General features: G+C 38.2%; 1 protein-coding gene across 1 annotated transcript in view; it reads right to left on the bottom strand.

Annotated features, from left to right (window-relative positions):
• LOC128686994 (putative neural-cadherin 2) overlaps nucleotides 1–17042 on the bottom strand; it is a 919537-nt gene that overhangs the window by 109361 nt on the left and 793134 nt on the right. The window lies entirely within an intron of this gene.

Genomic DNA, 17042 nt, shown 5'->3' with positions numbered 1-17042 from the left:
CTTGAAGTAAGAAAATTATCTAGATAAAACGATCCTGAAGAAAAGAAAATAATATCAGTATAATTTCCTTGAAGAAAGTAAGAAAACTATCAAGATAATTATCTTGAAGTAAGAAAATTATCAAGATAATTATCTTGAAGTAAGAAAATTATCAAAATAATTATCTTGAAGTAAGAAAATTATCAAGATCATAATAATCTAGAAGATAAACCTTCATTTGAAGAAGAAAATGGTAAGTTTTGCCAGTACAACATTCCGCTGGATTTTTCAAATCAAAACAGTATCATTCGTCTCCATTATGTCGGTGAGGCTGCGAGGAGAAGAATGATGTGCGTGGCACGAACAAACGGACCTGGCAGTAGAATTTCTGTACGTTATACGGACTGACTGACATTGGAGGATAATTTTTGTACGTGGCATGGACCTAGGGAGTTTTTTTTTGTACGTGACACGGACGAACGACTTTGGAGAAATGTTTGGAACGTGACGTGGCTCACTTGTATACTTTGGACACTAAAATAGGTTGCTGTACGTGGTTATGGACGCTGCATCGCAGACACTGAAAAGTTCCAGTGATGCTTGTGATGTGTCAGCAACACTGGAAAGTGCATACGATGTGTCAGCCGCACTGGAAAGTGTTTGTGTTGTGTCAGCAATACTGGAAAGTGCTTTGACGTGTCAGTAACACTGAAAAGCGCTTGTGTTGTGTCAGCAATACTGGAAAGTGCTTTTGTTGTGTCAGCAACACTGGAAAGTGCTTGTAATGTGTCAGCAATGCTGTAAAGTGCATGTGATGTGTCAGCAACACTGGACAGGGCTTGTTAAGTGACAGCAATACTAGAAAGTGCTTCTGAAGTTACAGAAACACTGGAAAGGACTTGTGAAGTAACAACACTAGAAAGTGCCTGCGTAGTGACAGCAACTCAGGTAAGAGAGATAAGATAAGATTTCGTTCGGATTTTTAACCCCGGAGGGTTAGCCACCCAGGATAACCCAAGAAAGTCAGTGCGTCATCGAGGACTGTCTAACTTATTTCCATTGGGGTCCTTAATCTTGTCCCCCAGGATGCGACCCACACCAGTCGACTAACACCCAGGTACCTATTTGCTGCTAGGTGAACAGGACAACAGGTGTAAGGAAACGTGTCGAAATGTTTCCACCCGCCGGGAATCGAACCCGGGCCTTCCGTGTGTGAAGCGGGAGCTTTAGCCACCAGGCCAGTGTTCCAAAACTACAGTGGTCATGTGAAATGTCAGTATTGTTACATTCTTCAGAAAGCACTAAATCTCAAAGTGCCATGACATCCTCTGCCATCAAAGCGCTCATCTTCCCTTCCTAGAAGGATAAAGTGCAACAGATACTGTAAATGTACTCTTGTGGCGTGTAAAAAAAATAACTCTTCGCTGCTTCTCTTGCGTCAGAAAACCTGGAAAGTGTTTGTGGCGAGCCGGGGGAACACAGTAGAGCAACTTTTATCCCACCCACTTCTTCCTCTAATACCATTGAAATCTCATTGGACACGCGCGTAACCCGTTTATGGACACGCCAGCAACACACCTGGAAACGCAGGGAATATTCCGGGAAACTTAATTCTCCTATAATCCAGCTACAGACTAATTGGAACACGCTTGGAGCTCGTATGAATCCCGTTTGAGGGGGACTACTGATACGTGTCATTATCATTTGTGATTTTCTCTCATTTTCCAGCGAATGACTAGACGGAGAATTAAAGTTTAGAATGAATATTAGAAAAACTACATTCAGCTAAATGTTTCTCTTGCACATGTCTGTGATTTCATTGTTAATATAACCCCAGACCAGTCTGTCTTTAATATATGTTATGCTGAGGGGTACCTCAGTTATAAGTTGAAAATTCAGCTAATTTCTTGCATTTGTTTTTATGCCAACATGTGAGTTGTCTCCATACACTTACAAGAGTTTATTTCCTTTCAAAAACGATATAACAAACGAACAGACGGAGAATTTGTGTGTGTGTGTGCGTGTGTGTGTGTGTGTGTGAGTGTGTATGTGTATGTGTATGTGTGTGTGTGTGTGTGTGTGTGTGTGTGTGTGTCTGTGTATGTGTATGTGTATGTGTACATATATATTATTCTAACCACGAACGAGTGGTATTAATCAGTAACAGCACTGCGACTAACCGAGGATTCGAAAATCACACATGACGCTCTAACAAAAGGGACCACGCAATCCTACAAGAATCGCGGACCAAACAGAGCTAGGTGTTTTACTGTCATCCGAGGACATACGGTGGTGTGGGTGCCTCTGAGCTAATTTCATTCTACTCCCCGTTTGGTGTACACACACACACACACACACACACACACACACACACACACACACACACACACACACACACACACACACACACACACCTGGAGAGGCTGGACATGTGGTCCAGTAACTGGCTCCTCGAATTCAATCCAGCCAAATGCAAAGTCATGAAGATTGGGGAGGGGCAAAGAAGACCGCAGACAGAATATAGGCTAGGTGGACAAAGACTACAGACCTCACTCAGGGAGAAAGACCTTGGGGTGACCATAACACCGAGCACATCACCGGAGGCACACATCAACCAAATAACCGCTGCAGCATACGGGCGCCTGGCAAACCTGAGAATAGCGTTCCGATACCTTAATAAGGAATCGTTCAAGACACTGTACACTGTGTATGTTAGACCCATACTGGAGTATGCAGCACCAGTCTGGAACCCACACCTGGTCAAGCACGTCAAGAAGTTAGAGAAAGTACAAAGGTTTGCAACAAGGCTAGTCCCAGAGCTCAAGGGAATGTCGTATGAGGAAAGGTTAAGGGAAATCGGACTGACGACACTGGAGGACAGAAGGGTCAGGGGAGACATGATAACGACATACAAGATACTGCGGGGAATAGACAAGGTGGACAGAGATAGGATGTTCCAGAGAGGGGACACAGGGACAAGGGGTCACAACTGGAAGCTGAAGACTCAGACGAGTCACAGGGACGTTAGGAAGTATTTCTTCAGTCATAGAGTTGTCAGCAAGTGGAATAGCCTAGCAAGTGAAGTAGTGGAGGCAGGAACCATACATAGTTTTAAGAAGAGGTATGACAAAGCTCAGGAAGCAGAGAGAGAGAGGATCCAGTAGCGATCAGTGAAGAGGCGGGGCCAGGAGCTGAGTCTCGACCCCTGCAACAACAACTAGGTGAGTACACAGTGACAAAGTTTAATGGTAAATATCCAGAGAGACTAATATGAATAGAATTTTATTCCTGTTTCATGTTATCAATTCAAATTGCGGTAGTCGACGTCAGGTGAGTGAGATTACTCCACTGCCTCGTTTACGTGCAAGTTATGATTAAAATTATAAGGCAAATTATGCATGGACTGGGAATTAGTATTATAGGGTGCGTGGGTGTGTGTGTGTGTACTTACCTAGTTGTGGGTTCGATTCACAGCTCCTGGCCCCGGTGTGTGTGTATGCGTGTGCGTGTGTGTGTGTGTGTGTGTGTGTGTGTGTGTGTACTCACCTAACTGTAGTTGCAGGGGTCGAGACTCAGCTCCTGGACCCGCTTTCTTCACTGACCGCTACTGGGTGCTCCATCTCCCTGCTCCATGAGCTTTATCATACCTCGTCTTGAAACTATGTATGGTTCCTGCCTCCACTACATCACTTGCCAGACTATTCCACTTCCTAACAACTCTGTGGCTGAAGAAATACTTCCTAACATCCCTTTGACTCATCTGAGTCTTCAACTTCAAATTGTGACCCCTTGTTGCTGTGTCCCCTCTCTGGAACATCCTGTCTCTGTCTACCTTATCTATTCCACGCAGTATTTTGTATGTCAATATCATCTCACCCCTGACCCTCCTGTCCTCCATTGTCGTCAGACCGAGTTCCCTTAACATTTCTTCGTATGACATTTCCCTTAGCTCTGGAACCAGCCTTGTTACAAACCTTTGCACTTTCTTTAATTTCTTGACGTGCCTGACCAGGTGTGGTTTCCAAGGTGGTGCCGCGTACTCCAGTATGGGCCTGACGTACAGAGTGCATAGTCTTGAACGATTCCTTACTGAGGCATCGGAACGCTATATTCAGGTGTGTGTGTGTGTGTGTGTGTGTGTGTGTGTGTGTGTGTGTGTGTGTGTGTGTGTGTGTGTGTGTGTGTGTGTGTGTGTGTGTGTGTGTGTGTGCGTGCGTGTGTACTCACCTAATTGTGGTTGCAGGGGTCGAGACTCAGCTCCTGGCCTCGCCTCTTCACTGATCGCTACTAGGTCCTCTCCCTCTCTGCTTCCTGAGCTTTCTCATACCTCTTCTTAAAACTATGTATGGTTCCTGCCTCCACTATTTCACTTGCTAGGCTATTCCACTTCCTGACGACTCTATGACTGAAGAAATACTTCCTAACGTCCCTGTGACTCGTCTGAGTCTTCAGCTTCCAGTTGTGACCCCTTGTTTCTGTGTCCTCTCTCTGGAACATCCTATCTCTGTCCACCTTGTCTATTCCCCGCGGTATCTTGTCTGTCGTTATCAAGTCTCCCCTGACCCTTCTGTCCTCCAGTGTCGTCAGTCCGATTTCCCTCAACCTTTCCTCGTACGACATTCCCCTGAGCTCTGGGACTAGCCTTGTTGCAAACCTTTGTACTTTCTCTAACTTCTTGAAGTGCTTGACCAGGTGTGGGTTCCAGACTGGTGCTGCATACTCCAGTATGGGCCTAACATACACAGTGTACAGTGTCTTAAACGATTCCTTATTAAGGTATCGGAACGCTATTCTCAGGTTTGCCAGGCGCCCGTATGCTGCAGCAGTTATTTGGTTGATGTGTGCCTCCGGTGACGTGCTCGGTGTTATGGTCACTCCAAGGTCTTTCTCCCTGAGTGAGGTCTGTAGTCTTTGTCCACCTAGCCTATTCTCTGAATGCGGTCTTCTTTGCCCCTCCCCAATCTTCATGACTTTGCATTTGGCAGGGTTGAATTCGAGAAGCCAGTTTCTGGACCACATGTCCAGCACTGGTCCTAGAACTGACCCCTGTGGGACCCCGCTCGTCACAGGCGCCCACTGTGATACCTCTTCACGTACCATGACTCGTTGTTGCCTTCCTGTCAGGTATTCCCTGATTCATTGCAGTGCCCTCCCTGTTATATGCGCCTGATCCTCCAGCTTCTGCACTAATCTCTTGTGGGGAACTGTGTCAAGGGCCTTCCTGCAGTCTAGGAAAACGCAATCAACCCACCCCTCTCTCTCGTGTCTTACTTCTGTTACCTTGTCATAAAACTCCAGGAGGTTTGTGACACAGGATTTGCCTTCCATGAACCCATGCTGGTTTTCATTTATAATCTTGTTCCGTTCCAGGTGTTCCACCACTCTCCTCCTGATAATCTTCTCCATGACTTTGCACACTCTACATGTCAGAGACACAGCTCTGTAGTTTAGTGCCTCATTTCTGTTTCCTTTCTTAAATATGGGGACTACATTTGCTGTCTTCCATTTCTCAGGTAGTTGCCCAGTTTCAAGGGATGTGTTGAAGATTGTGGTTAGGGGCACGCACAGCATCTCTGCTCCTTCTCTAAGGACCCATGTGGAGATGTCCGGTCCCATCGCCTTTGAGGTATCAAGGTCACTTAGCAGCTTCTTCACCTCCTCCTCAGTTGTTCGTATGTCATCCAACACTTGTTGGTATATTCCCTCTTGATGTTCCCTTCTGTGCTGTCTTCCCAAAGCCCTTCCTGTCTCTACTGTAAAAACTTCCTTAAATCTCCTGTTCAGCTCCTCACATACCTCCTGATCATTTCTTGTGAGTTCTTCACCTTCTGTCCTCAATCTGGTCACCTGGTTTTTGACTGTTGTCTTCCTCCTGATGTGGTTATACAACAGTTTCGGGTCAGTCTTGATTTTCGATGCTATGTTATTTTTATACTGTCACTGGGCCTCCCTCCTTACCTGTGCATACTCGTTCCTGGTTCTGCGACTGATCTCCCTATTTTCATGTGTTCTCTGCCTTCTGTACTTTTTCCATTCTCTATTGCACTTTGTTTTTGCCTCCTTACACCGTCGGGTAAACCAGGGGCTCGTTCTGGTCTTCCCATTGTTTCTGTTGCCCTTGTGTGTGTGTGTGTGTGTGTGTGCGTGTGTATGCATGCGCGCTCGCATTTTAATTAATCATCTTTAATGTCCATCTGTATTAAAAATAACGGTTCAGCTAATTTCTAACTTCCTAACTGATGTACCTCTTCTTAAAACTGTGTGTAAGGTTCAGAGTTCCGTATTTATCTATCTATGCTTCCTGGAGGCAGACTCCACGTCTTGTGTCTTGCTTCTTAATATTCATCTAAGTCACATCGTCTTTCTTATCATTTTCTGTGATCCCATCCTTTTCTTTCGTTCTACGACCCATAGAAAACGTTAATCTACGCCTTTGGTATTACTACAATGTTATTTTCAAATTGCTTTTCCGCTTAACTTCTCGCACAAAGTTATTCATTCCTGTCTCTCTTACTATTTTCCCGATAGTAAGATATTCTTTGCTTTCTCTTCTGTTTTTTCCAGGCTCTCATTCTTGATTCTTGTTTACTTACATCTTCGGTTAAGCCATGTGACTTCTTTGTACCTTCCTCTTTTCTCTTGCATTGAATAGGAATATTTTTAGTAAAGGAAAACAGGTTCAGAACACACATTTACGGATGACGTTTCGCTCAAAGTAAAGCTATATTAAGTCTGTTTACTTTATGAAACCACTAACTAGATAAAAGATCCAGTTTAAGGAAAATGTCTGTAAGTAAAGGTTTGTTGTGCACAAAGTGTCTTGCTTATAATATTTGTCAGTAAGTCCTGTCATCCAACAATTATATATTACGTAATCACTTCTCATCTAAGTTGTACAACAAAACTTTTATAGTGGTATTTTACTGATTGCGGCTCATGTACAGTCAATGCGGAACTGCAGCACCCCCTATTTTCACTAGATATTCTTTAATTCTTTCTTTATACTTGTACATTATATAATTCTTAAGCATAATATCAGTATCCATCTCCTAGTACATGACAAAATTAGAAAAATCCTTGTATGGAACTGTGAGCCTCACAGTTCCAACGACTCGGTGTTTGGCTATTGCGTGCATGCGCATATGTCCGAGATATGACACTGCACGCTAAGTAGAGAGAGCACTGTCACTGATGCAGTGCCGACCCTGTTGTGCAAGTGTAAGGTAGTGTTTCTTTTTGACTCAGCGACGTGTATTGTGCTTAAAAACCATGTACCATATTCTTGAATGTGATAAAGTGTAGAATTAGATTATTATCATGCTTCCAGCTATTTTATTTAATTCATAGTTTTTTCGGTTCTTTTATTTTACAGAAAATTAAAATAATTTAATCATGGCCTCGCAGCCTCAAGAAATAAGTTCTGTGACTGTATGTGAACTTCAACAGATTAAGTTTTCACAGTTGTCTCTCCATGAGAAAGTTACAGTTAAGAAAAGAGGCCGTTCAACACCTGATATGCAAATATCTCAGCCAAGAATAAACAGCAACAAGAAGTATATATGCTTGTTTCGTTTTACACAATGTTAAAACAATGGCTAAAATTTTCTGAAGCAGCACCTCCACTAATTTTAGCTACGAGCCGCCACTGGTCCTATTGTATTTCTGATAAGAATTCTCTAATATCCTCTCGGCTCTCTCCTGCTCTCATTCCTACTTCCCGCTGCCTTTACTCCACTATCTACTGGAAAGACGCTTTACATATGATTTGTTCTGTGTGACAATCAGGTTTAACCTGTTTGTTCCATCCTCTCCTTTCATTCCTTTTGCATCCATCGAAATTCCAATTTGTATTATCTTGATCTCCATGGATTTTACTCCATATAAAGAATTATATTTGCCCTAATAAATTTTGCTAATGTTAAAGTCACTTAAGATTGGCAGTTTTGCACCAATCATATTTGCTATATAGACCGCACTCTCTAGCATAGTTATGTGTATTAATTTGTATTGTTTTCCTATCTGGACTAACTGTTGTTCATTAGCAACTACTTCTAGGTTCAATTGTTAATATTATACAAGTTATAAAGTCTGTGAATTCAAAGAAGCTTTTTTTCCATCTCGTTTCTCCGCTTCACCCTGACAATTAGAGTTACTCACTCACTTTTTTTTTTGTTTTCTTGCTTAAAAGAAGTCTAATGAGAAGAGTGTATAAAGTATATTTCAAATTATTAGGATTTGTGATTTCATTTACATATAGATCAACATTTTTTTCCCCGTCTTTGAGTTCCTAGCATTATTTAATTAATATCTCGCTGACATTTTCGAAAATAACTTTATTTTTCTCTTTTTTTTCATTATGGACCTTGTCTAATCGCCGAATTTGGTTTTCCTTTGACCGAGTGCAAGGTTAACTGGCTGGTTGTTGTAGCAGAAAGATTAGGATTTCATGGATGATGGGTTTGCTCTTAAAAGTAAATAAACTAAAGTAATAAGCGTAAAAGACAGCAAAATAATATGAGTATATTATGAGAGAGGATGTGTGTTGATTGGAGTGTAGTGAGGGCATCTAGAAGAGATATGTTAAAAAAAAGGCAAATAGGATGTAAGTTGGGGAGGGAACGAGGGTGGGAGAGAGAGAAAGGGGTGGAAGGATAAGAAGGATTAGAGGAAATATGAATAAGGAGTAAGACAGAAGAAATGTAAAATTGAAATAATTATACTGAGTGGAAAGTGATAGTAATGTAGAAAGACTGGATGGGAATGGTTGGAGAGAAGCATGAATGGCAGGCGGAAAAGAAGGGATGTCAGGTGAGGAGAGGATGGGAGTAGTGAATGTGTTGGAGCTTTCAAGTTTTCAGTCTATGTATGTGGGTTTGGAAATCTGATGACTGATTGTCTAGTGAACTACTGCTTTTTTATGTCCATAAATACACGAAATACTCGTGACATGATCTAAAGCAAGAGTCTCCAAACTTTTCACTACGAGGGCCACATCGTGTATTTTACACATTTTCTCGGGCCAAAGAAAAAATCAGTCTTATAAATAAATATAAATGAATGAATAAAATTTAAATGAATGAATAAGTTTTATTTAAATCCTTTTTGTAATCAGCATGATATGATTCAGAACAAATGAGAAATATAACAATTACGAAGAAACAATACCGAGCTTATACTGAGAAATGATATATAATGAGCAAAAATATCGAAACATAAGAAAATGCTCTGATAGTATAATTAATTACTGAACTGTAGATGAGAAAAGTTGGCACAAGATTAATTTGCATAACTTTATTGGGAATGATAGAATTGTTTTTTTTAATTTCAAAATATTGCTGAACTGAGGTTTCAAGCTTGAGGAGTCAGTTATTAAAATGGACTTCAAATGCTTATCTGAAAAATTTGCGCGATATTTGGACTTGACACTTTTCATTTCTGAAAATATGTTCACAACGGTACATTGTACCGAAAACTTATATGAATGCATAAGCAAATCGCTTAAAATTTGGAAACTATTCTGGCTGGAAAGATTTATAAAACTGGATCAGATTTCCTTCTTAATACTTTTCTTTCAGCATGGTATCTAATTGGGGATTAATAATTTCCATTTGAAACTGACTTGGCAGTGTTTTAATACTTCCGACAAATGGATTTTAAAACAGTTTTATTTCATCTGTGTTTCCATCAAGATCAGAAAATCGTTTCTATAATTGTTTTTGTAAGTCATTAACGATTTCTGTTGCAAATGAGGAAAAGAAATTTGCTTCACTTTCTTCGTGAAATTTTTCCCAACATGGAAAATTAACCAAGTTTGGAACTCTCACCTGTCCTTCAAATAGCATCTATTTTGCCTTGAATGTCTTAACATGCATGAATAGATCACAAATCAAATTTCTTTCATCTTGCAACTTCAGATTCAATTGATTCATATGACTTGTCACGTCTGCAAAAAATGCCAATTTCCAAAGCCAGTCAACGTTTGATAACAGTGGCTCGGGTTAATTCTTCTCAGTGAGAAGAATCTTGTAGAATGACTGATGGACTGAACACATCGACTCCAGGTTGAGGGACTGATTACCTCATTCTCCTCCTCTCCTTACGCCTTCCTCTTTGTATTGGACTGAAGAAGCCACTGTGTGGCGAAACGTTTCCTGAATAAAGATTCCCATATGCTGCATAAGTGTCTCAATCTTCAACTTGTCGGTTTTTCAAACCATTCATCACACATGCTACAGGAGCATGCAGACCTGGAGAGTGTACAAAGAACTTTCACGGTACACATAAGTACGATATTTCTCCTAAACTACTGGGAACGGTTGATGGTCCCTGATCTGTATTCCCTCGAACGCAGGCGAGAGAGATACATGATAATATACACTTGGAAGGTTCTGGAGGGATTGGTACCAAACCTGCACACGAAAATCACTTCCTATGAAAGCAAAGACTCGGCAGGAGATGCAACATTCTCCTGATGAAAAGCAGGGGAGCCACGAGTACACTGAGAGACAACACAATAAGTGTCCGGGGCCCAAGACTGTTCAATTGCCTCCCAGCATACATAAGGGGGATTACCAATAGAAGCCTGGCTGTCTACAAGAAGGCACTGGACAGGCACCTAAAGTCAGTACCTGAATAACCGGCGTGCAGCCAGCAGTAACAGCCTGGTTGATCAGACCCTGATCCACCCTGAGGCCTGGTCTCAGACCGGGCAGCGAGGGCGTTGACCCCCGAAACCCTCTCCAGGTAAACTCCAGGAGCATAGTAGCTCTTCGGAAATGTGGGATATTTTCCTCAATATATAATAATAATAATAATAATAATAATAATAATAATAATCATAATAATAATAATAATAATAATAACAGCTTTTATTATTATTATTATTATTATTATTATTATTATTATTATTATTATTATTATTTGTGCAGTCAAGTCAACATTATTACATTTGGGACACACATGGTGGCCTGACGCTTGGTCATACAGCCGAGTCCACACTACCTGGAGGTTACCTGGAGGTTATTCCGGGGATCAACGCCCCCGCGGCCCGGTCCATGACCAGGCCTCCCGATGGATCAGGGCCTGATCAACTAGGCTGTTACTGCTGGCCGCACGCAGTCCGACGTACGAGCCACAGCCCGGCTGATCCGGCACTGACTTTAGGTATCTGTCCAGCTCTCTCTTGAAGGCAGCCAGGGGTTTATTGGCAATTCCCCTAATGCTTGATGGGAGGCTGTTGAACAGTTTTGGGCCCCGGACACTTATGGTGTTTTCTCTTAGTGTACCAATGGCGCCCCTACTTTTTATTGGCGGCATTTTGCATCGCCTGCCCAGTCTTTTACTTTCGTAGGGAGTGATTTCTGTGTGCAGATTTGGGACCATTCCTTCCAAGATTTTCCAAGTGTAGATTATGATATATCTCTCCCTCCTGCGTTCCAACGAGTACAAGTCAAGTGCTTCCAAGCGTTCCCAGTAGTTAAGGTGCTTGACAGAACTTATACGTGCAGTAAAGGATCTCTGTACACTCTCTAGATCTGCGATTTCACCTGCTTTGTATGGAGATGTTAATGTACAGCAGTATTCCAGCCTAGAGAGAACAAGTGATTTGAAAAGGATCATCATGGGCTTAGCATCTCTCGTTTTGAAAGTTCTCATTATCCATCCTATCATTTTCTTTGCACGTGCGATCGTGGCACTGTTGTGATCCTTGAAAGTGAGATCCTCAGACATTACTACTCCCAGGTCCCTTACATTATTTTTCCGCTCTATTGTATGGCCGGAGTCAGTAGTATACTCTGTTCTAGTTATTATCTCCTCCAGTTTTCCATAACGGAGTAGTTGGAATTTGTCCTCATTGAACATCATATTGTTTACCGTTGCCCACTACAGTGGACTGGCATTCTCAGGGACACACACCAATTAACACAGACATCATCGCACGTTTCATAAAAAAAAGTACAAGCTTTCGCGTGCACACACACACACACTGTAAAACTTCGTCTCACATCACAACAGATATAACCAGAAGCAAAGAATAGCACATAGCACAGACCTTGTCTCTCACTGGGAGGGATTGAAGAATCTTTTTTTTTTTTACAATGAGAAATGCTGCCTCGTATACATGCTGGTGATATCACTCTCAAGCCTTCCACGCAACTATTCGACCCCTTCCACCTAGCTGACTTCTCTACTCCATCCACGTCCGGGGGTGAAGACCACCGTCACACTACACTGCTATCAGATTACTCTGGCCAATGACTGTTTGTCCCTGCAGGCCACACACCCACCTCCAGCTACCCACACAAACCATGCTACGATTTAAACTTGATCTATTTGGAGCTGTATGACCCATTCGAAATGACAAAAATACTCTACCTTAAATCTTAACCTGAAACAATAACTACAATATATATATATATATATATATATATATATATATATATATATATATATATATATATATATATATATATATATATATATATATATATATATATATATATATATATATTTTATCACACTGGCCGATTCCCACCAAGGCAGGGTGGCCCGAAAAAGAAAAACTTTCACCATCATTCACTCCATCACTGTCTTGCCAGAAGGGTGCTTTACACTACAGTTTTTAAACTGCAACATTAACACCCCTCCTTCAGAGTGCAGACACTGTACTTCCCATCTCCAGGACTCAAGTCCGGCCTGCCGGTTTCCCTGAACCCCTTCATAAATGTTACTTTGCTCACACTCCAACAGCACGTCAAGTATTAAAAACCATTTGTCTCCATTCACTCCTATCAAACACGCTCACGCATGCCTGCTGGAAGTCCAAGCCCCTCGCACACAAAACCTCCTTTACCCCCTCCCTCCAACCTTTCCTAGGCCGACCCCTACCCCGCCTTCCTTCCACTACAGACTGATACACTCTTGAAGTCATTCTGTTTCGCTCCATTCTCTCTACATGTCCGAACCAGCAACCGCCCAGGGAGGTACTACCGTCCTGCCAAGTGAGTGTAAAACGAAAGCTTCTAATTGTTTTACATGATGGTAGGATTGCTGGTGTCCTTTTTTCTGTCTCATAAACATGCAAGATTTCAGGTACGTCTTTCTACTTCTACTTACACTTAGGTCACAATACACATACATGCACAAGCATATATAAACACTCCCCTCTGGGGTTTCTTCCGTTTTCTTTCTAGTTCTTGTTCTTGTTTATTTCCTCTTATCTCCATGGGAAAGTGAAACAGAATTCTTCCTCCGTAATCCATGCGTGTTGCAAGAGGCGACTAAAGTGCCGGAAGCAAGAGGCTAGTAACTCATTCTCCTGTATAAATTACTAAATTTGAAAAGAGAAACTTTCGTGTTTCTTTTTGGGCCATCCTGCCTCGGTGGGATACGGCCGGTTTGTATATATATAGAGAAATATCGCAGTCAGCAGGACTCGATACTGCTTACTGGGGCGGACAGATTCCCAGGCAGCGCTCTAGACCACTCGGCCACACAAATGCCACATAAGCTGGACAGCCTGGTACACAAGCCATGTTTCTCCCAGCCCGGGCACGTCAGTCAGCCTCAAGCATGGATTCAAGCTATTTCAGTCTCCTCCTGTATATATATATATATATATATATATATATATATATATATATATATATATATATATATATATATATATATATATATATATATATATATATATATATATGCAAAACAACCACTCTGAAAGAATAGAGAAATTCCAAGCGCTTTCGTGACTACTCACATTATCAAGGAACTATGATAATGTGAGTAGTCACGAAAGCGCTTGGAATTTCTCTATTCTTTCAGAGTGGTTGTTTTGCATATTCTGAAATCACCTGTTTACTGTGATCTTATTGCATATATATATATATATATATATATATATATATATATATATATATATATATATATATATATATATATATATATATATATGTATATATATATATATATATATATATATATATATATATATATATATATATATATATATTTATATGCAAAACAACCACTCTGAAAGAATAGAGAAATTCCAAGCGCTTTCGTGCCTACTCACATTATCAAGGAACTATGAATTTCTCCATTCTTTCAGAGTGGTTGTTTTGCATATTCTGAAATCACCTGTTTACTGTGATCTTATTGTATATACATATATATATATATATATATATATATATATATATATATATATATATATATATATATATATATATATATATATATATATATATATATATATGTATATATATATATATATATATATATATATATATATGTATATATATATATATATATATATATATATATATATATATATGTATATATATATATATATATATATATATATATATATATATATATATATATATATATATATGTCGTGCCGAATAGGCAGAATTTGCGATCTTGGCTTAAATAGCAACGTTCATCTTGCCATATAGGACAAGTGAAAATTTGTGTATGCAATAATTTCGCCAAAATCATTCTGAATCTAACGAAAAAAATATATTTAACTGTGTTTGTTTAGTATTAAATTATTGTAAACAAATCTAAAATATATTTAGTTGGGTTAGGCTAAAATAAATTGTTCTTGTTATAATAAGGTTAGGTAAGTTTTCTAAATTCCTTTTGGTGCAAAAGTATAAATTTTTACATCAACATTAATGAAATTTTTTTATCTTTAAACGTATAAGAGAAAATTTTAGAAAGGAGTTAATTTTAAATGAGTTCTTGCTAATTGACCAGTTTTACATAGTCGGCACGACATATATATATATATATATATATATATATATATATATATATATATATATATATGTATATATATATATATATGTATATATATATATATATGTATATGTCGTGCCGAATAGGCAGAACTTGCGATCTTGGCTTAAATAGCAACGCTCATCTTGCCATATAGGACAAGTGAAAATTTGTGTATGCAATAATTTCGCCAAAATCATTCTGAACCTAACGAAAGAAATATATTTGATTGTGTTTGCATAGTATTAAATTACTGTAAACGTATTTAAAATATATTTAGTTGGGTTAGGCTAAAATAAATTGATCTTGGTATAATAAGGTTAGGTAAGTTTTCTAATATTCTCTTGTTGCAAAATTAAAAAAATTTACATGAACATTAATGAAAAAAATATATCTTTAAACGTATAAGAGAAAATTTCAGAAATGACTTAATTTTAAATGAGTTCTTGCTAATTGACCAGTTTTACATATTCGGCACGACATATATATATATATATATATATATATATATATATATATATATATATATATATATATATATATATATACATATGCAAAACAACCACTCTCAAAGAATAGAGAAATTCCAAGCGCTTTCGTGACTACTCACATTATCAAGGATAATGTGAGTACTCACGAAAGCGCTTGGAATTTCTCTATTCTTTCAGAGTGGTTGTTTTGCATATTCTGAAATCACCTGTTTACTGTGATCTTATTGCATATATATATATATATATATATATATATATATATATATATATATATATATATATATATATATATATATATATATATATATATATATATATATATATATATATATATATATATATATATATATATATATATATATATACATATATATATATATATATATATACATATATATATATATATGTATATATATATATATATGTATATATATATATATATATATATATGTATATATATATATATATATATATATATATATATATATATATATATATATATATATATATATGTCGTGCCGAATAGGCAGAATTTGCGATCTTGGCTTAAATAGCAACGTTCATCTTGCCATATAGGACAAGCGAAAATTTGTGTATGCAATAATTTCGCCAAAATCATTCTGAACCTAACGAAAAAAATATATTTCTCTGTGTTTGTTTAGTATTAAATTATTGTAAACAAATCTAAAATATATTTAGTTGGGTTAGGCTAAAATAAATTGTTCTTGGTATAATAAGGTTAGGTAAGTTTTCTAAGATTCTTCTGGTGCAAAATTAAATTTTTTTACGTCAACATTAATGAAAAAAATATATCTTTAAACGTATAAGAGAAAATTTTAGAAAGGACTTAATTTTAAATGAGTTCTTGCTGATTGACCAGTTTTACATATTCGGCACGATATATATATATATATATATATATATATATATATATATATATATATATATATATATATATATATATATATATATATATATATATATATATATATATATATATATATGTACCTAATAAGCCGAACTTGTCTAATAGGCCGAACTCCCTTAAATTCGTTTCCAGTTTTCTTTGCAGATTGATAGCTATTTTTTCTTTCAGTGACAATGACATAAAGATTTTTATTTTTGGGACCAAAACATAGAAACTTCACCTAATCTCCCTTAAACTAAAGTAATTTTTCTTAGTTAAATTCTGGTCTGTATATATGATAGGTTAATCTAAATTTAGTTTCTATTACTTAATATCAATTATACATTTTTTCGTATTGCTCAGATTACAAAAACAAATTTTCAGTTGGCTTATTAGGCAAAGTGCACCCTTGTCAAATAGGCCAAACTGGAAGATTCGGCTTAAACGGCACAACATACGCTTACTAGTATTTACACAAGTTATTTTTTTATGCTTAGTACCGATAATTTTCAATGTAATTTTTTTACACAAAAAAAGCAACTGGGTTTTGTTGTGCCACAACAAGAACGATGGAGCTGACCATAACTCTTACAGGAGATGAACTCTTGTCGGGTTCCCATAAAAGAAATGAACTACACTTTCTCTTGAGAGAGTTATACTATATAAGTTACCAATGCAAGACACACTACAGAAGTTTTTTCCTACGTTAGGTGAACCACGAGGTTCTTCCTACACGAGATGAGCTACGAAGGTACCTTATGCAAGAGGGAAATTATAGAGGGTTTTTTTTATAAAAGAGATGAGCAACTGAAGCTCCATCTAGAAGAGAGGAACTACAGCCTTACTCCCGAGCATGCGTGTAACTACTACTCTCCCTGCAGCGG

This window comes from Cherax quadricarinatus, chromosome 7 (assembly GCF_038502225.1).
Source record: "Cherax quadricarinatus isolate ZL_2023a chromosome 7, ASM3850222v1, whole genome shotgun sequence".
In the NCBI taxonomy this organism is placed as follows: Eukaryota; Metazoa; Arthropoda; class Malacostraca; order Decapoda; family Parastacidae; genus Cherax; species Cherax quadricarinatus.
This window is presented reverse-complemented; position numbering and strand designations above follow the sequence as displayed.